Source organism: Grammomys surdaster, unplaced genomic scaffold (assembly GCF_004785775.1).
Source record: "Grammomys surdaster isolate TR1022 unplaced genomic scaffold, NIH_TR_1.0 125863, whole genome shotgun sequence".
Classification (NCBI taxonomy): domain Eukaryota; kingdom Metazoa; phylum Chordata; class Mammalia; order Rodentia; family Muridae; genus Grammomys; species Grammomys surdaster.
The window spans coordinates 2746010-2764805 of record NW_021620689.1 but is presented as its reverse complement, the minus strand read 5'-3'; the positions used below and the strand labels follow the sequence as shown (position 1 = coordinate 2764805).

The window sequence follows — 18796 nt, the reverse complement described above, 5'->3', positions numbered from 1 at the left end:
TGAATACAAACAGGCACAAAATACCCTTTCCTGCCTATGAACTTTAGGTGTCCTTTAGCTCCAAAGCCCTTAAAGCCCTTAAAGGAACAGGAGTCCTGGTTCTCTTTCCAGGTTCCCTCTAAATGTCAAAGATATTATTAGAATTGCTTTTGTTTGTTTGTTTGTTGTTTTTCATTGAGACAGGGTCTCTCTGTGTATCTCTGGCTGTGCTAGAACTCACTATGTAGACCAGGCTAGCAATGAATTTATAGAAATTCTTCTGCCTCTGCCTCCTGAATGGTGGCATTAAAGGTGTGGACCACACCTAGCTCTGAATATCTTTTTAACTGATACAGTCTTTTACTGTGGAACAGACTGAACAACAAGAAAACCAATGGCAAAATTCATTCATCTATTCATCATCTACCCATCCACCTATCCATCCATCCATCCATCCATTCATCCATTCATCCATCCATCCATCCATCTGTCTATTTCTCTATCTTTCCATCTCTCCACCCTTCCCTTTTCCCCTTCCCTGTCCTTCCCCCTGGCTACTATGAGCAAGAATTTTAAATGCTGACATTTCTTTATAAATGTCCTATTTTGAGAATAATCTAACATATTCTTATTTCTCTACTAGGCTGCCATTGTCAAGCATTCAAACCAATCTACTGTAATGTTAAAAAGCCTGGATCCTGGAGTCAGACTTCTTCGTTCATGGCTTGACTTCATCATTTATGTTACTGCATATCTGCTCAAACAAATTAGACTTTGGCAGTGGCACTTACTTTATCTTTAAAATGAGGCTCACATTACACTTACCCCAAAGACTGGCTGTAGAAATTAAGTAAGGCCTTAGTTTGGGTTTTATTCGCTGTAAAGAGACACCATGACCAAGGCAACTCTTATAAAGGATAACATTTCACTGGGGCTGGCTCACAGTTCAGAGGTTCAGTCCATTGTCATCATGGCAGGAAACATGGTGGCATGCAGGTAAAGCATGGTGCTGGAGAGGAACCGAGAGCTCTACGCCTGGTTCAGTAGGCAGCAGGAAGAGAACACACTGGCCTGGCTTGAACATTTGAGACCTCAAAGCCCACCTCCGTAGTGAAGAACTTCCTCCAGCACCGACCTCCACACCTCCTAATGGTGCTACTCCCTATGGCCAAGCATTTAAACACATGAATCTATGGGGGCCATTCCTATACAAACCACCACACTATGCAGGTTGGTATGTAGAGTAGTCCTTAGTGCTTGGGAAGCACCTCATTAATTATATCATGGGTGCTTTAGGACCACTGTAGACATCTGGCATAGCTGGGTAAATACTGTGCTCAAATTTGAAATAAAGGCCAGAGTGAGTCTAGGTTACTCAAAGCTGCAGATTTGATCAGAGATGTTATAGGGAGGCTGACTGGGAGGAGCTTGTTTGTAGCAGGTTAAGGGAAACAGAAGGATGATTGACACAGGAGGCCTGGTGAGTAAGAGGTGGGGGAGGGAGGAGGGAGGGGAAGAGAGAAGGTGGGTGCAATTAAAGATAACTTAAAATGTTTGGTCTTGGTTGTGCTAATGGCAGTCACATCTCAGCTGTGTCTGGGAAATTCTGTTTGCCGGGTTTTTGCTTCAGTAATTCCAAATAAGGTCCTTGAACTAGATAGAGCAAAGAAAACAGTGACCAGAAGATTATATCCCTGTCCTCAAGGAATTTCCTATCTAATAGGTGATAACAGGAGATAAAATGAGGTTTTAGCTAAGCTGGAAGTGAGCACGGATAGGGCTGTGGGTGAGAATACAGAAGGCTTGTGTGGTGGTTTGAATAGGAAGGCCTCCATACACTCCTGTGTACCTGGCCATAGGGAGTGGCACTAATTAGAAGGTGTGGCCTTGCTGGAGAAAGTGTATCACTGGGGGTGGGTTTGAGATCTCAAATGTTCAAGCCGGGCCAGTGTGTTCTCTTCCTGTTGCCTGCTGAACCAGGTGTAGAGCTCTCGGTTCCTCTCGAGCACCATGCTTTATCTGCATGCCGCCATGCTTCCTGCCATGATGACAATGGACTGAACCTCTGAACTGTAAGCCAGCCCCAGTGAAATGTTACCCTTTATAAGAGCTGTGTGGTCATGGTGTCTCTTTATAGCAATAGAAACTCTAACTAAGACAGAAGTCGGTACCAGGGCCTGTGGTATTGCTGTGATAGGCTGTACCATGTTTTTGTCTGGAAGAATGTGGACTCTTGGAAGTGTGGGTTAAGAAAGCAGTATAATGCTGTAAGCGCGGCTTAATGGGCTGTACTAGTAGGAGCGTGGAGGACAATGTTGCTGAGGTTTATTTGAACTGTGAGGGCCCAATTGTGAGAGGAGAAGAGTCTCAATAAGTGACCTAGAGACTGATATCTTGGTGAAGAACGTGGCTGCTTCCTGCACTGGTCCAACAACAAAAAAAAAATCTGCCTGAGGCTAAATTGAAGAGTTTTGGATTAATTGCCTCTGCAGAGGAGATTTTAAGACAGCCTAGTGTGGACTGTGTAGTGTGGTTACTAGCGGCCATGCTTACGCAGATCTATAATGAAAAGGAGTGAGGTGACAAGAAAAGTTATAAAACGTGCAATTTGAGGAGAAAAGGGGCACCTGAGAGTGAGATGGGGCTACATCCTGTGTTCAAGGAGCTGCACAGACTAAAGGTGGCCTGATGGCAAATGGAATATAGAGAGTAGAGGCCTCAGGGCAAGACGCACCCAGCTAAGCTTCCAGTTTGTGAAGAGGAACTAAAGAAAATTTAGGGCCGGCTGTGGTGGTGCACACCATTGATCTAGCACTCCAAAGGCAGAGGCAGGAAGATGTCTGAGTTTGAGGCCAGCCTGGTCTACAGATCAAGTTTCGGGGCAATCAAGCTTAGGCAGTGAAGGAAACCGTCAAAGCCGGAAAGCTGGTGAAGGCGTCATTGAATGACGAGGCCATGGTCCATCCTCAGCAAGGAGCAGAACTTGGCAGCCTCGGCCATGTGGTTCTGGCTTTCGAGTGAAGAGTAGAAGGGTTATGGACTCTACCTCCTTATCTAAGGAAAGATGCTGAGGTCAGGCATGTGGCAGGGCTGTCCCTGCATGGAGGCCTAGAAAATTCATTATGTGAAGCTATGAAAGTGAAGCCTGGATTGCCTTGGAGACCTCAAGATGCTGGAGATGCCAGAGCCGTGGGATACCCGCCAAGGAGAGCTGTAACAGGGAGTAGAACCAGCCCAAGAGATAGAAATGTGTTGTAATCAACAAAGGAGTTTGGAGATCTGAAGAGCATTTTGACGTCAGCCACAGAGATGCAGAGTTTGCCCAGCTGGTTTTCAGTCTTGCTTTGGTCCAATATTTTCACACTGTGGTTGCTCCCTTCTCTATGTGTTGAAATGATGACGTATATCCTGTGTCATTATATGTTAGAAGTATGTGATCTGCTTTTTGATTTTGATTTTACAGGAGATTACAGTTAAGAAATTGTATGAATCTCAGAAGAGACTTTGAACTTTGGGCTTTTAAACATTATTATTTTTTTTTTTGAGATGGTGATAGATGTGGAGACTTTTGAAGTTGGACTAAATGCATTTGCTATAAGCTTGTGGAAGCCAGGAAGTGGAATATGGTTGTTTGAATAGGCATGGCCCCCATAGAATGGTTGGTCATAGGGTGTGGCATGATTAGGAGGTGTGGTCTTGTGGGACAGTGTGTGGCCTTGTTGGAGAAGGTGTATCACTGGGGATAGGTAGGTTTGGAGGTCTCAAATGCTCAAGCCAGGCCTGATGTGTTTTCCTGCTGACTGCTGAACCAGACGTAGAGCTCTCGGTTCCTCTCCAGCACCATGCTTTACCTGTATGCCACCATGCTTCCTGCCATAATAACAATGGACTAAACCTCTCAACTGTAAGCCAGCCCCAATGAAATGTTTTTCTTTATGAGAGCTGCCATGGTCATAGTGTCTCTTCATATCAATAGAAACCCTAAAACAGGTTGTGTGTTGGCTAGTCTGTCCCTGTCCCCAATTTGATGAAAACTAGGGTCATTTGGGAAGAGAGACCCTTAATGGGGATTGGCTCCATGATATACGATGTGAGGCATTTTCCTGATTGATGATTAATGTGAAAGAGCCCAGTCCACTGTGGGTGGTGCCATTCCTGAGCAAATGGTCCTGGGGTATATAAGAAAGCAAACTGAACAGGCCAGGGGGAGCAAGCCTCGGGGAACAGGACAGTAAGCAGTGTTTCTCCATGATCTCTGTTGCGGCGCGCAGCCTCGCCAATAAGGAGAACGCCACACTCAGGATTCTTCTGACAGCAATTTATTGTACAGCTCTTTTAGATGGCAGTGAGGCGAGGGACGCCAAGCCTGAAAAACCTGTGGCTTATATAGAGCCCTAGGAGACGTGCCACACACTCATTGGCTCTCACGACATTGCCAAATTAGCATACTGGTTTTCGTGCCTTGCGCAGGCGCACATTCAAGCAAGGCTCTCAAGAAGAACCAGGAAGCAGGAAACTGGCGCCATGTTGCAATGGCGAACGTGGCTCCTAACACTCTGTTTTAGTTCCTGCTTTGAGGTTTGTGTACTGGCTTCTCCCAGGGATGGACTGTTCATACATAACAAGCTGTAAGCCATATGCATTCTTTCATCCACAAGTTAGTTTTGGTTGGTGTGTTGTCACAACAGAGAGCAAGCTAAGAGTGCCTGTGACATGGGTTAGGGCCAGAGGTGGTGGAGGGCTTGACAGGGGAGGTTATAGGGGTATGTCTGCTGCTTTGTCCACAAGGTAGCTGTGAACAGGTTGCAGCTAGAACTTGAGAGTCTTCTTGGCCTGGTCCAGCACCTTCTGTCCCACTGTGTCAGGACTCTGGCATCTGAATGGGACTGATCTTATAATTTGCACTTTTTCATTTAAAAGGGAGCTAAGTGTAAGCTCTGAGAGGTACACTTTACCTTTAATACCTCACCTCTCCTCATCATATCCACATTGAAGAGGAGCTTTGATTGACAAGACTAGGGAACCAGCAGAGAGTTTGAGAAAGCAAGCTCATCCTGCAATAAGATCTGTTCCCTTGGTCTCTGCTCCTCCCTGTTCCAGAGACAGCCGCATCTTGTGCAGTGCCAGCCTGCCTCATCCCATAGACAAGATGGTGAAGGTCGATGTGAACAGATTTGGCTGTATTGGGCACCTGGTTACCAGAGCTGCCTTCTCCTCTATACTTGGCAAAGAGGAGATTGTTGCCATCAACAACCCCTTCATTGACCTCAACTACATGGCCTACAGGTTCCAGTATGACTCCACCCATGGCAAACTCAATGGCACGGTCAAGGCTGAGAATGGGAAGCTTGTCATCAATGGGAAGCCCATCACCATCTTCCAGGAGCGAGATCCTGCTAACATCAAATAGGGTGATGCTGGTGCTGAGTATGTCATGGAGTCTACTGGCATCTTCACCACCATGGAGAAGGCCTAGGCTCACTTGAAGGATGGGGCCCAAAAGGTCAAAATCTTCCCTCCTTCTGCTGATGCCCCCATGTTTGTGATGTGTGAACCACGAGAAATATGACAGCTCACTCAAGATTGACAGCAATGCTTCCTGTACCATCAACTGCTTAGCTGCCCTGGCCAAGGTCATCCATTACAACTTTGGCATCATGGAAGGGCTCACGACCATAGTCCATGCCATCACTGCCACTCAGAAGACTGTGGATGGCCCCTCTAGAAAGCTGTGGCATGATGGCTGTGGGGCTGCCCAGAACATCACCCCTGCATCCACTGGTGCTGCCAAGGCTGTGGGCAAGGTCATCCCAGAGCTGAACGGGAAGCTCACTGGCATGGCCTTCCATGTTCCTACACCCAATGTATCCGTTGTGGATCTGACATGCTGCCTGGAGAAACCTGCCAAGTATGATGCAATCAAGAAGGTGGTGAAACAGGCATCAAAGCTCCACTAAAGTGCATCTGAGGGCCCAGTAAAGGGCATCCTGGGCTACACTGAGGACCAGGTTGTCTCTTGTGACTTCAACAGCAACCCTCACTCTTCCACCTTTGATGCTGGGGCTGGCATTGCTCTCAATGACAACTTTGTAAAGCTCATTTCCTGGTGTGACAATGAATACAGCTTCAGCAAGAGGGTGGTGGACTTCATGGCCTACATGGCCTTCAAGGAGTCAGAAACCCTGGACCACCCACCCCAGCAAGAACACTGAGAGCAAGAGAGAGGCCCTCAGTTACTGAGGAGTCCCTGTCCCCAACACTGAGCATCTCCCTCACAATTTCCATCCCAGACCCCCATAACAACAGGAGGGGCCTAGGGAGCCCTCCCTACTCTCTTGAATACCACCAATAAAGTTCGTTGCACCTGCCCCTCCCCCCCAAAAATGATCTGTTCCTTGAGTGACCACATATATATCCTATGACTACCATGGACCTACTAGATGTTTCCATATAGACTTTGAATATAGGTTTTGTTTTTTCTCCCTGGGGAATGCACCTCCACCCTTTGTCTACCCCTCAAAACATTTCTGTTTTCTTTCTTTTTTCAAATGTGTTTGGGGTATGTGAGTATAGTGTATGCTCACACGAGTGTGCGTGTGTGTTCCACATGCCTGTGCATGTGTGTGCAGAGGACAGAGAAGATGTTTGGTATCCTGCTGTACCACTCTTTGATTCTTGTAGACAGTGTCTCTAACTGAATCTGGAGCTAGACTGACTTCCAGCAAACCCAACCCATCCTCCAGTCTTTGCCCCACCCTTCCTTATGGCAATGTAGATACATGCAGCTTTTTAAATGGCTGCTGGAGATTCAAACTCCAGTCCTTATGCTTGTGAAACAAGTGCTTTTACCCATGGGTCATCTCTCAGGTCCTTGTTGCTTGGTTTTTAATGCTTATCCCTACATGTGCCGTTCCCACAATGCTCTGTGTGTCCTCCATTGTCAGCTGTACTTGGTATAGCACCCCAATCCCCACCCCACCTGAGCTCCTGCAGGATGTACCTCCTTGCTTCGCCTTGCCCTGAGTTTTATCATAACACGAATTAGCTGTTTTGTTTTTCCTTATTTATTACTGTGAGACAGAGACAGCCCCGTGGTTAATTCACTCTTCATCCCATGTGACTGGTGCTTTGCATTTATCGATGAGTTATAGCCAGAGACAGGTGGTGCTAATCACATACCAGGAAGTAATCCTAAAGCCAGCCCTGCAGGCAGGTGACATCATCATCCCCATTACACAGTCAAGAAGAAGAAGATGGAATGTACTGAGTACTGTCTCTTTCCTAGGGCACTTCTTGCTGCCACTCCCCCATATATGTATATATATGTAAATATTATATATGTATATATAAATTAGGACCACATAAGAGATATCTGGTTTTTTTTGCTAATCTGACTGAAAAGAAATAATCTCAAATACTGGAGAAGAAAATCATAGTTGTACTGATGTTTGTTGCAGTGTTCCTTTCAATGATAACATGCTCCTCAATAGACAGACTACCTAGGGAAACTGCCCACAACTCTGTAGAGGATTAGAGTCACTGAAATGACATTTACTTAGATTATGTATGGTACCCCCCAAATGCTTAGGCAGTGGTATTAGGCTGACAAATATATATTGTATTGAGTATTGAGTTCAATATATATATACACATATATATATGTATAGTGAGTTCACAATGATTATGGTGGAGTAAAGGCTAAAGCTTAGGAGAAAGAGAACGTTCCAAGAATGTTAATAGAAATGTCAGGGTGAATGAATTATGGCTTATTTTTGTTTCTTCTTTTATTTTTTCTATTCCCCAATTTTTCTGAAATACGGTAATATTATTTTTTATGATGAAAATGATGTATTTCTTAAAAGTTGATAAATAATTCTCTAGCTGAACCTTATTAACAGGCAGAGGTGACCTTGTCTGAGGAATGTTTTCAAGCCTTAGGGTAATGTGGGGAAGGCAGGACCACGTGTGGCTCAGGTTCTGAGTTCATGGGACACCTGGTGGAAAACAGCCACTGTCACCTGACCCTGGGGCCCCTGCACATGTAGCTCACCAGGGTCACAGAAGCAGCATAGACCTCTTTTTCTGTCTGAAGCATCCTGTTCTGCATGTGGCTGTCTTCTAAAAGCTAAATAGCAAATCCAGAAGCTTGGTTGTCAAAAACCTGGATGAAGAAACCTTCATCTTTCTTTCTTTCCTTATTTTTTTAAACAATCCTCAGGCTGAGGATCAATATCAGGGCTTTGCCCCTGCTAGGCAAATGCTGTCCCTGCTGAGCAAGAACTTTTAATTTAAAACAAGCAATCAACCAAAAGAGGAAGCAGAGCCCACTGAGGAACTGTCCCAGGTTGGAAGCACTTTGCTGTCAGCCTAGTTGGTTGAATGACTTCAGGGACTTTGGAGACTGTGGTGTTTTTTAGCCCTTAGGTAGAACAAGATTCCTTCTCCACCCCCCACCCCCCCATTGCAGGGCTCTTTTAATGCCAGCATTTGGAAGGCAGAGGCAGGTGGATCTCTGTGAGTTTGAGGTCAGCCTGGTCTATGCATACATAGTGTGTTCTGGGACAGCCCTAGCTACACGGTGAGACTCTGTCTAAAAAAAAAGAAAACATAAGAAAAGAAAAAGAAAGAAAGAAAAAGTGGTAACAGGTTATAAAAGCTGCTTCCTTTAGTTTCTGTTGTTAATACTTTCCCCAGGGGGGATGGGGGCAGGGGCTGTCCTCTGATTTCAAGAAACAAGCTGCAAGTGTCAGAGGAAACGTCAGCCCTTGGGCTTTTAATCTGTGTGAGTAGCCTTCCCTTTGCACCCAGTTGGAGGTGGGGAGGATTTTTGTTTTTCTTTAAGAACGTTACAAAGGAAAACAAGAAAAGCAAGCAATGGTAGAAGACACGGAGTAACCCAAAGACTTCCTGCATTCGTTACATGTCTGAAACTCAGACCTTGTCCCTGATGGAATCCTCTTTCTCAGATATCACTGGGTTACTTACACAGGGCTTCACTATTGTGTGGACACTCCCAGCCTTCTAGCCTGTCTTCTTGTGAAGAAATGTTCCTCATTCTCTTCCTCCTCCTCTTTCTTCTCTTCTTCCTCTTCCTTTTCCTCCTCCCCTTCTTCTTTCTCTTCCCCTTCCTTTTCCCTTTCCCCTTCTTCCTCTTCTTCCTCTTCTTGTTTCTTCTCCTCTCCTCCCTTCTCTTCCTCCTCCCCTTCCTCTTTCTCTTCCCATTCCTTCTCCCCTTCCTCCTCTTTTTCCTTCACCTCTCCTTCCTTCTCATCTTCTCCTTCTTCCTCCTCTTGTTTCCCCTCCTCTCCTTCCTTCTTCTCTTCCTCCTCCTTTTTTCTTTCTTTCTTTCTTCTTCCTTTTTTTTTTTTTTTGACAGTATATCAAACTATAGCCAAGGCTGGTCCTGGACCTACAATCCTCCTGCCTCAGTCTCTCGAGTACTGAGTTTACATTCGTGAGCCTATACCTGGGATTGAAGACATTTTCTAATTTTCTATCATCTGTTTCTGACATACACTGGAGACCACAGCTCACCCCACATGAGGCACTGTCGCTCAAGGGCCGCAGAGCCTGCTCTAATCTGAAATAGTGTTACTGCTCCTTTCAAGGCAACACCATCATGGCCGTCCATTTTACAAAAGGAAAGGGAGGCCTAGAGCATTAAATAGCTTGGGCAGAATCACGTTGCTATGAGGCAGAACAAGTATTCTAACTAGCCCCTGTGACCATGAGGCGCTGTTGTTACCAGTATGTTGTGAGAAGGGAACATTTGCACCTACTGTCCATGAAGAAGTAAAACTCATGTGCTCTTCCAGCGTGTGAGGAAGACACAGTGCAGCCTCATACAACAACAGAAGAGGGGTTACAGCTTGTGCTTGCATTTGGGGTTAAATCTCACCCCACACTTGACCTGATTCTTGAGGATAACCTTGGGCAAGCAATTGGATGCTTCCTAAATTCTGGTTTGTTTGTTTGTTTTTCCCTGTAAGAATAGGAAAATAGAATAGGCTATGATGATATTTAAGTCTGCTGCTATGAACACAGTCCCCAGACCAATACCTGACACATAATGAACAATAAAAAAATACAAGTCGACAGTGACCTCCATAATGGCAGACAGGCATTGGGGGTGGGGTGGTTGGAGGGAGATGGAGCAGTCTCATATAATACAGGTTAGCCTTGAATTTTCCCTGTAGCAGAGGATGGTTTTGAACTTTTAATCTTTTCCTGTTTCTACTTCCCAAGTGCTGGGATCATAGGCCTGTGCCACCACATCTGCTGGGAGAGAGTTCTCTCTCTTGTTTGTTACTGGGTTAGTACCTGATACATGCTCAATAAACTTCACATGAATGAATGGTGGAGGTTCTGACCCAATTGAGGCCACAATGTCTCAGGTGCAGTTCCCTTTGTGCTGAGTCCTTGTGAAGGGCAGGATGGACCCCATCTCTCTGGCAAATGGTGGATGGATATGGTCAGCTCATAGTTACCATGTCCTGAGTCACCTGATCTAGAGGCAAGGGTTAGGGGTGGTCAGGATAGCACCCCAAGGTTGCTTCTAACTTCAATTTTATCATTGCCCTGTGAGCTAAGTTCTCTCTGGCCTAATTGGAGTTGCTTGTCAAAATTTATTGGCTGGAGTCAAAGGAGAGATCCTACCAAATTAGGATTGCACGGGCTGGAGAGATCACTGGGGCATGGGGCACCCTATGGCCCCACAGGGGCTTCCTACCCCCACCTCTTCCTAATAGGAGGCCCCAAGTAGTTAGAATTCAATTAGGTGTTGCTGAAGGCAGTCTTTCAGGCAGAGCCAGGGCAGGCCCATGTCTGGGCTGAACAGAACAACCGATTTAAGCTAAATCAACGCCTACTTAAGTGAGCCGTAATAAGCATTCTGGGGGCAACGCCAGCCTGGGGGCGTCATTTATCACTGGGTAATAGAAAACCGTAATGAATAATAACTTGGGCCCAGCAGCCAGAGCATGCATACATTACAGGTTCGAGCTGCTGCTGTCCACTGAGCCAGGAGGGTGGGTCTGAGGCCAGGGTGGTGAGGTTTGCATATTGAATTCTGCCGCTGTGCAGGAAGGCCTTTGTTGTACAGGAAAGCCATTAATCTAACACCGCTTTGCCAGTCTGTGCTTGGCGTGGGGAACATACGGTCTATTTGCTTGTATTGTGCCGAAAGGAAGCAAGATGCCCCTGAGGAGAAAACCTGTTCTGGAGGGATGCTGGCGTTGGCCTCTGCCGTGGCCCATATATGAGAACATAAGTCAAGTCCACGTCTTTCGGAGGCCTGCTTCCAGGCTGCATGCCTATGCTCTCAAGGTGCCCCATTGTCAGCAGTAGCCAGAGTTCTGTTCAGGGCAGTGGGAGGATTTGTGGGTAACAGGGGCTGGGCACACGAAGTTCCTGCCCCTGTGTAGTCCCACCTGCTATCTGATTCTGATTTTGAAATGGATGTTAAATATCCTTTCAGTTTTATAGGAACCAAGAATTGTGTAGAAAACAATTAGGGTTGAACGCCTTACATACGAAACAAAGAGAGGGCATTACATTCGTGTCTACAAACCCTGAATTCCATGTGTGCACCTGCATGTGTGCATATGTGTGTGTGTGTGCATGGACATTCACATACAGGATTACAGGATTCATATCTCTGTGCATGTGTATGCATGTGTGTGTGTGTCTGTGTGTGAGAGAGAGATGTACATGTTTGTGTGCATGTGTAGAGGTCAGAGGTCAACATTGGGTGTCTTCCTCTATTGTTCTTATTCTGGTTTGGTCTTTATGGTGATGATAAACACCAAGACTAAAATCCTCTTGAGGAAGAAAGGACTTAATTGGTTTACAGTTCTAGGTAGCAATTCCTCACTGAGGGTAGTTGGGGCAGAAACTTGAACAGGAGGCTGGAGTACAGACCATGGAGAAATGCTGTTTACTGGATTGCTTTCCGTGGCTTGCTCAGGCTGCTTTTCTTATACAGCCCAAGACCACTTGCCCCAGTGGGCTGGACCTTCCCATAACAACCATTAATCAAGAAAATGCCCCACAGACTTGCTAATAGGCCCATCTGAGGGAGGCATTTTCTCAGTAGATGTTTCTTCTCTCCAGATGATCCTAGCTGGTGTCAAGTTGAAAAAACAAGACAAAACAAACCAGCTCAGCTTTCCTCATTTTGTTGCAGTAAATATTAACTGGGGTTTTCTACTCAACCTTGATCATTTAGTCCCCAAATAAAAATATAAAACCTTTATGTTTATAATTAGCCTTAAAGCACTAGGTGCTGAGCAGACATCACCACTCTCTGCTATTCGGTCTACTTCCTCGTCAATAATCCCAAGATACCACTTGCCACACTCTGCCTGGGCCACTCCTACTCCAACAGGTCAGCAGCCCTCATGGCCATGGGCTCACGATCCACCTAACCCACGTCGACTCCTCTCTTCTCCTTCTCTCTCCTCTCCTCGAGGTCTCTGCCTCAGACCCCAAAGCCCAGAACTGAAGCCCTGCCTAACCAGCTACACACTGAGGGCATCTTTATTCAAGTGTTCCATGACAGAAGCTGGCATACGTGAGAATTCACTCATCTTGAGGCAACTAGACTTAGGGATACAGAATTTAGCATTTCAATACACAGCAACAGGTCAAACCTCAACACGGGGTCTCTCACTGAACCTTGGAACACGTGGATTTGGCTACACTGACAGGCCAATGAGCTTCAAGAATCCGTTTGCCTCCGATCCCCACCCCTATGCGCCCCACCCCCCCCCCCCCCCCCGCAGGGGCCGCAGACAGTTTCCACAGTGTCGGGCTTTTACATGGCTGCTGGAAGTTGAGTCAGATTCTCACACTTGTGTGTCAGACCAACAATTGATCTATCTTTGACCAACAACTGATCTATCTCTGTAGCCCTGAGTCCTTTACTTTTGGCCACCTTTCCTCTCAGAAACGAGAGCCCTGATGGCCTCTTTCTTCTCCTGCTCCTGTTTGTTTGCGGCTCTGATCCTGATTCCTCTTCTTATCACGTGCCTTCCGTATAGTGGCTTCTATCAGCCTGCCTTGGGAGGCACCACTGGGAGGATAAAATGTCACTCTGTCCTGACATTCTTCTTGTTGGCTTAGTGGGTAACAGGCCACTGGCGTATGAAAAAAGTGTCTTCCTGGTTCCACCTTCACCGCGGGCTCACTCCTTGACTTCTCTCGTCTTGTTGGAGTATTTCATTTCGTGGTAACCTTCCCCCGCTACCCAAAAGCCTCTGGGATTTCCTTCCACACAGATCCTGGCTCTGTGGACCATTCACCTATTTTCTTGCCTTGCTCCTTCGTGGCTGTATGTGTCTGTGTGGCTTCTTTTTTGTTTCCCTAAAGTCTTTACTGAAGTGGGGAGAGGTTGCCTTCTTCTGAGCTCATGAATGAATTCATTCTGTGGACATTCGTGCGCACTAGCCGGTTGCTAGGAATTCATAGGGGACCTAGACCTATCCTCCCAGAGCAGACAGACGCCTTCCTCATGGCTGTGCTTGCTTGCTCAACTTTGCATTTCAACCTCAGGACTGCAGTTTCTCGAGTTTGTTGTCTGTGGGGAATCTGATGCCCCTGCTTTATTTTTTGGCTCTTGGCCAGCAATGTGCTTCCTGTGGACCCTTGAGATTATGGGCTGCTTAAGAGCCATGAGCCATGCTGGGTCAGAGATACCTTCTGGTGTCAGCCACTGTCCCTCAGACCAAGAAGGGGCCTGGGTACTGACTGGTGCCTTAAGACTGTACAGTCAGGTGCAGGGAAGTACCCCACAGCAAGCATTCCTCATCAAACACTGTAAATAAACAAAAGGAGGAGTCAACTTGCCCTAATCAACTAAAATTGATAAAACCGAACAACGTCACAAGAAATAGAAGCAATGGGCAGTGTCCTGGCTCTCATCCCCGTTCTGATGGCTCTGCCTTCACCCTCTCTCCTCCAGTTCCTTCTTGTTTATTTTGGACTCATCATTCCTTTGACTCTTTAATCCCCCTGCCAGCCCTTTTAATAAACCCTCTGAAGAGAAGACTTCTTTGGAACAAAGTCAACCACATGGGTAGCGGAAGTGGGTCACTTCAAGAACCTGCTGTGAGGAGTGAGGTTTGCTGACAGCCTGGGACTTGTGTAGCTTTGGAGCTGGGTGACAGCGAGCTGAGGCCTTATTCTCCTGGCCTGTGTCAACCAACCACTGAATACTGTGAGGTATCTTGCCCAGGCCATTTCCTCTTGGGTAGAGGACTCTGTAAATGGCCTGTCTGCACCCCAGGGCTCCCTCTCAGCCTGGCCAAGACGTTCTCAGAGCAGTGCCGAGCTGCAAAGCTCTTTCTGTCCTATCAACACTGCCCCTTTTCCTGCGTTGGATATCAGACAGGAACAACTGGTTGGCATTCTTCCTTGCCTATCCTGCTTCTTCTTCTCTCTGGCTGTCACAGGCTTTTCCCTATAACTAATTCACTTTCAACCCTGTCCATTGTGGAAGAACTGAGAAGCCAGGAGGCCTTGCTCTGGCTTGCTCTGTTCATCTTTCTTCCCTATGGTCTCATCACCAACTATGGTGTAGTGGTTTGAATATACTTGGCCCAGGGAGTGGCGCTATTAGAGAGTGTGGCCTTGTTGGAGTAGATGCAGTCTTGTTGGAGGAAATGTGGGTGTGGGCAATGAGACCTTCCTCCTAACCACGTGGGAGCCATTCTTCTGGCAGCCTTCAGATGAAGATGTAGAACTCCCAGCTACTCCTGCACCACGCCTGCCTGGATGCTGCCATGCCTTGATGATAATGGACTGAACTTCTGAACCTGTAAGCCAGCCCCAATTAAGTATTATCCTTATAAGAATTGCCTTAGTCATGGTGTCTGTTCACAGAAGTAGAACTCTAACTAAGATATATCGTGTCTATCATCAGAACTGGAGGGATTGCCCACACAGTTGGGAATCACTGGCTCTCAAGAGGTATGTATCCTCAACCAGAGTGCATCACTGTATCTGTAGTTTCTGGGAGGCTCCAGCTCAAAGTTCTTGTATTCCTTGGGTGTTCTAGCTTCACATTTCTATCCCAAATGTTTAGGGGAAGCACTTATATCTAACTTGGAAGGAGGTACTGAGTATTCTCACTCAGTCAGTGTGCTGGCTAGTCTTATGTCAACAAGCTAACAGAGGGGAGGGAGCCTCAATTGAGAAAATGCCTCCATAAGACTGGGCTGCAGGCAAGCCTGTGGGCGTTTTGTTAATTAGTGATTGATTGCAGGGGGGAGAGCCCAGCCCACTGTGGGTGGTGCCATCCCTGGGCTGGTGGTTCTGGTTTCTATAAGAAAGCAAGCTGAGCAAGCAATGGAGAACCAGTCTGTAAGCAGCACTCTTCCAGGTTTCTACCCTGCTTGAGTTTCTGTCTGCATTCCCTCAGCACGCTGTGTTATGTAATCCAAACAACTCCTTTCCTCCCCTAATTGTTTTGGTCATGATGTTACATCATAGCAATAGAACTCTAAGACAGTCAAGGTCTTAGGATATGTTGTGCCCGGGATGGTGATTGTCATGAGTGAGAGCTACGTGAGGGGCTGACTAACCGAAATTAGTAAGCAGAGTGTTCTTGTTGCTTTGCTTCCTTCCTTCCTTCCCTCCTCCTCCTCCTCCTCCTCCTCCTCCTCCTCTTCCTCTTTTCCTGTCAACTTGAGATAAATTAAAGTCATTTGAGAAGAGGGAATCTCAGTTGAGAAAGTGGCCCTATCAGACTACCAGATTGACCTGTGGGCAAATCTGTGGGATAGTTTTATAATTAATGATTAATGTGGGTGGTCCCAGACCTGGGCAGGTGATCCTGATTTGTATAAGAAAGCAGGCTGAGCAAGCCACTAAGCCATACTCCTCCATTGTCTTTCCTGCCTCCAGGTTCCTGCCCTGACTTCCCTTCGTGGTAGAAGACTATGTTACACCAAAGCAGGAGACACATTGTTATACATTGTTATTAAACCTCCATACCGTACAAGAATAACTTTCTGTTTCCTAACCCTAACATATCCTGCAAACTATCATTTTCAACCTATGCTAAACTTATAACCCCATGATGTATCCCCACCCCCTTGCCCTGCTAAACTCCTGATCCCCTGTAATGACTTCCCTTCCACACGATGTGTTCTTGTGCTTATCTGCCCCACAGGCAGCCTTGAGCCCTGAGTCCCCAGCTCTTCGGTCCCGGTGCTAACAGCAATGATCTCAACAGGTGTCTTCTATCACTCCCTAATCTTTCCCCATAGAAAGGAACCTCAAAAGCCAGTGAGGGGCTGCTCTCTAAAACCCCAACATAAGGGTAGGCAATCCTCTGGTCAGTACCTCGTGCAGTTTCTAACTACAGCTTGTTTAAATCGGACAGTTGTGGAAATGGATTTTTCCCTCAGGTTTAACAACTATGATCAGAATGTGGAAGCCAAATAAATTCATTCCTCCCTAAGTTGCTTGTGTTTTATCCCAGCAATAGAAACCCTCACTGAGACACAGACTATATGGCCCAGAAGGTCTGAGACCAGAAGGTAGGAGAAGCTCCAAGTTAGTAAATCAGCACTGACGTCTCGGTCATCGCTCCCACTCTTGAGTAAAATTCCACTTTATGGCTCCTTTGTTTGTTAAAGATGTCTGTACCTGTGCTCAGGACAGGTCTGTCTCCAGTGGGTTTCTCCCTCTTTCTGTAACTTTTTCTTTCCTTTAAATAGAATTATTAGTGCTTGTACACTCATGATGTGTATGTGGGATGGGAGTGCCACTGTACACATGTGGAGGTCGGCTCTCTCTTCCCACCATTATGTGGATTTGGGAGAGCAAACCTGGGTCACTAGACCCCTGTGTCAAGTACCTTTACCTACCAAGTTGTCTGTCTATAAATTTGCTCATCTGGTTTTTGTATTAAGGTATACCCTACAGTGATTGAGTTGTATATTCTTTTGCATTTAAAAGTGTTTGTGTGTGTATGTGTGTGAGTTACCTTTTCCTTTAATGCTTGTTGGTATTCATGGTGATGCTTCTGAGACTGATGGTTTTTCTTTGTAGAGAGATTTTTAGTTTCATGTATATTTTTTCTTGAGTAAGCTTTGCCAGCTAGAATCTCTCAGGCTGTTTGTCTTATGTAGGTTAGACAACTCACCAGCTTATAATTGTCATACCATGCTTTCCTTTCAGGGACTGTAGGGTTTGTAGTGATGCAGCCATTGGGGGTGGGGGGTATTGGAAATGCAGTGTGGCTATATATTCTTTAAACCTCCCCCTGGCCTCCAGTGACATGTTTCCTTAGCCAGGCAGCTCCGCTAAACTTCTCCAAACACCACCACCAAGTAGGGATCATGTGTTCAAATGCCCAAGCTTATACAGACATTTCTCATTTGAACTATCACAGTGGGTAAGGCAGAACCCTCTGCTTTCCTAATATGGACCTTTCCTGCTAAGTCTTTGCTTCAAGCATTGATTTAACTACACTTCATACATTTTAAGGTACTGTGTTTTAATTTTTGTAAACTATAGAATATCAAATGTGGGTTATTTAGAAGTGTGTTACTTAATTTCCGATATTTTATAATTTTGGGATAAATGTATCTCTCTATTTTCTACTTCTGGTTTAAATCTAATATGGCCAGCAACCATATTTTATGTGGTTTTAATTATCTTTAATACACTGGAAGGCTTAAATGATCTTGGTGTATGTTTCATGTGAACTTGAAAGTCTGCGTTCTTCTGTTGTTAAATGTATGTTCTGTAAGTGTGAGCACTTTTTAAAAAAAGATCTGTTTATTACTAATATAACCTTTTCACTATCATGGGGTAGCTTTTATATCCTCTTGTTTTAAACCTATTTGTCCTTATATTTAAAGTGGGTTTGTTGTAGGTACCAAATATATCCAGTTTGATTCCCTGCTTTTTTAAATTAGGCCGCATGGGGGCTGCTGAGATGACTTAGCACACTGCTGCCAAGCCTGACAACCCGAGTTCAATCCCGAGGAGAACCGACTTCTGCAAATTGTCCTCTGAGCTCCATGTACATGTGGTACGCACAGCATCCCAGTACACCCAAGACAAACATTTACACATGCATGCACGCACACGCATGTATCCACACACACACACCAATGAATAATTTAAAATTTAAATTTGGCTGTGTGACTTTTACATTTTACAAAATTATCAATATGCTTACATTTACCACCTTGCTGTTTATTTTCTATTGTCCATCTGATCTTTGTTCCTTATTTCCTAAATGATTTTAAAAATTTATTTTATGCTAGGCGGTGGTGACACACGCCTCTAATCACAGCACTTGGGAGGCAGAGGCAGGCAGATCTCTGATTTTGAGGCCAGCTTGGTCTACAGATCAAATTCCAGGACAACCAGGGCTGTACAGAGAAACCCTATCTCAAAAAACCACACCCAAACCAAACTAAAACTGATTTTATGTTGTCTTCCACAATGACTTATGTGTTAGCCAGTTCTCCAACACTGTCATAAAACACACGGAGAGGGATAATATATTTTGGTTTGTGGTTTTGGAGATTCCAGTTCATAATTGGTTAGTCTCACTGCTGTTGGGTCTGTGGTGGAAGTGTACTATGGAATGAAGCTGCTCAGCCAATGGTGGGCAGGGAAACGGACGGAGAGAGAAGGGTGAGGGAGAGGGTGGGGTCCCACCGTCCTTTCAAGATCTAACTCGCTTTGACCAGCTCCATTTCACAAAGGTTGCACCTCCTGCCAATAACACTGCGTGCTGGAGACAAGCCTTTAGCAGGTAGGCTTTTGGTAAACAAACCATGGTCATCGGTTCTCT

At 45.8% G+C, this 18796-nt stretch overlaps 1 pseudogene; it reads left to right on the top strand.

The window, feature by feature from the left end:
- The first annotated feature begins 5122 nt into the window (after positions 1–5122).
- On the top strand, positions 5123–7002 carry LOC114641044 (annotated as a pseudogene).
- The last annotated feature ends 11794 nt before the right edge of the window (positions 7003–18796 follow it).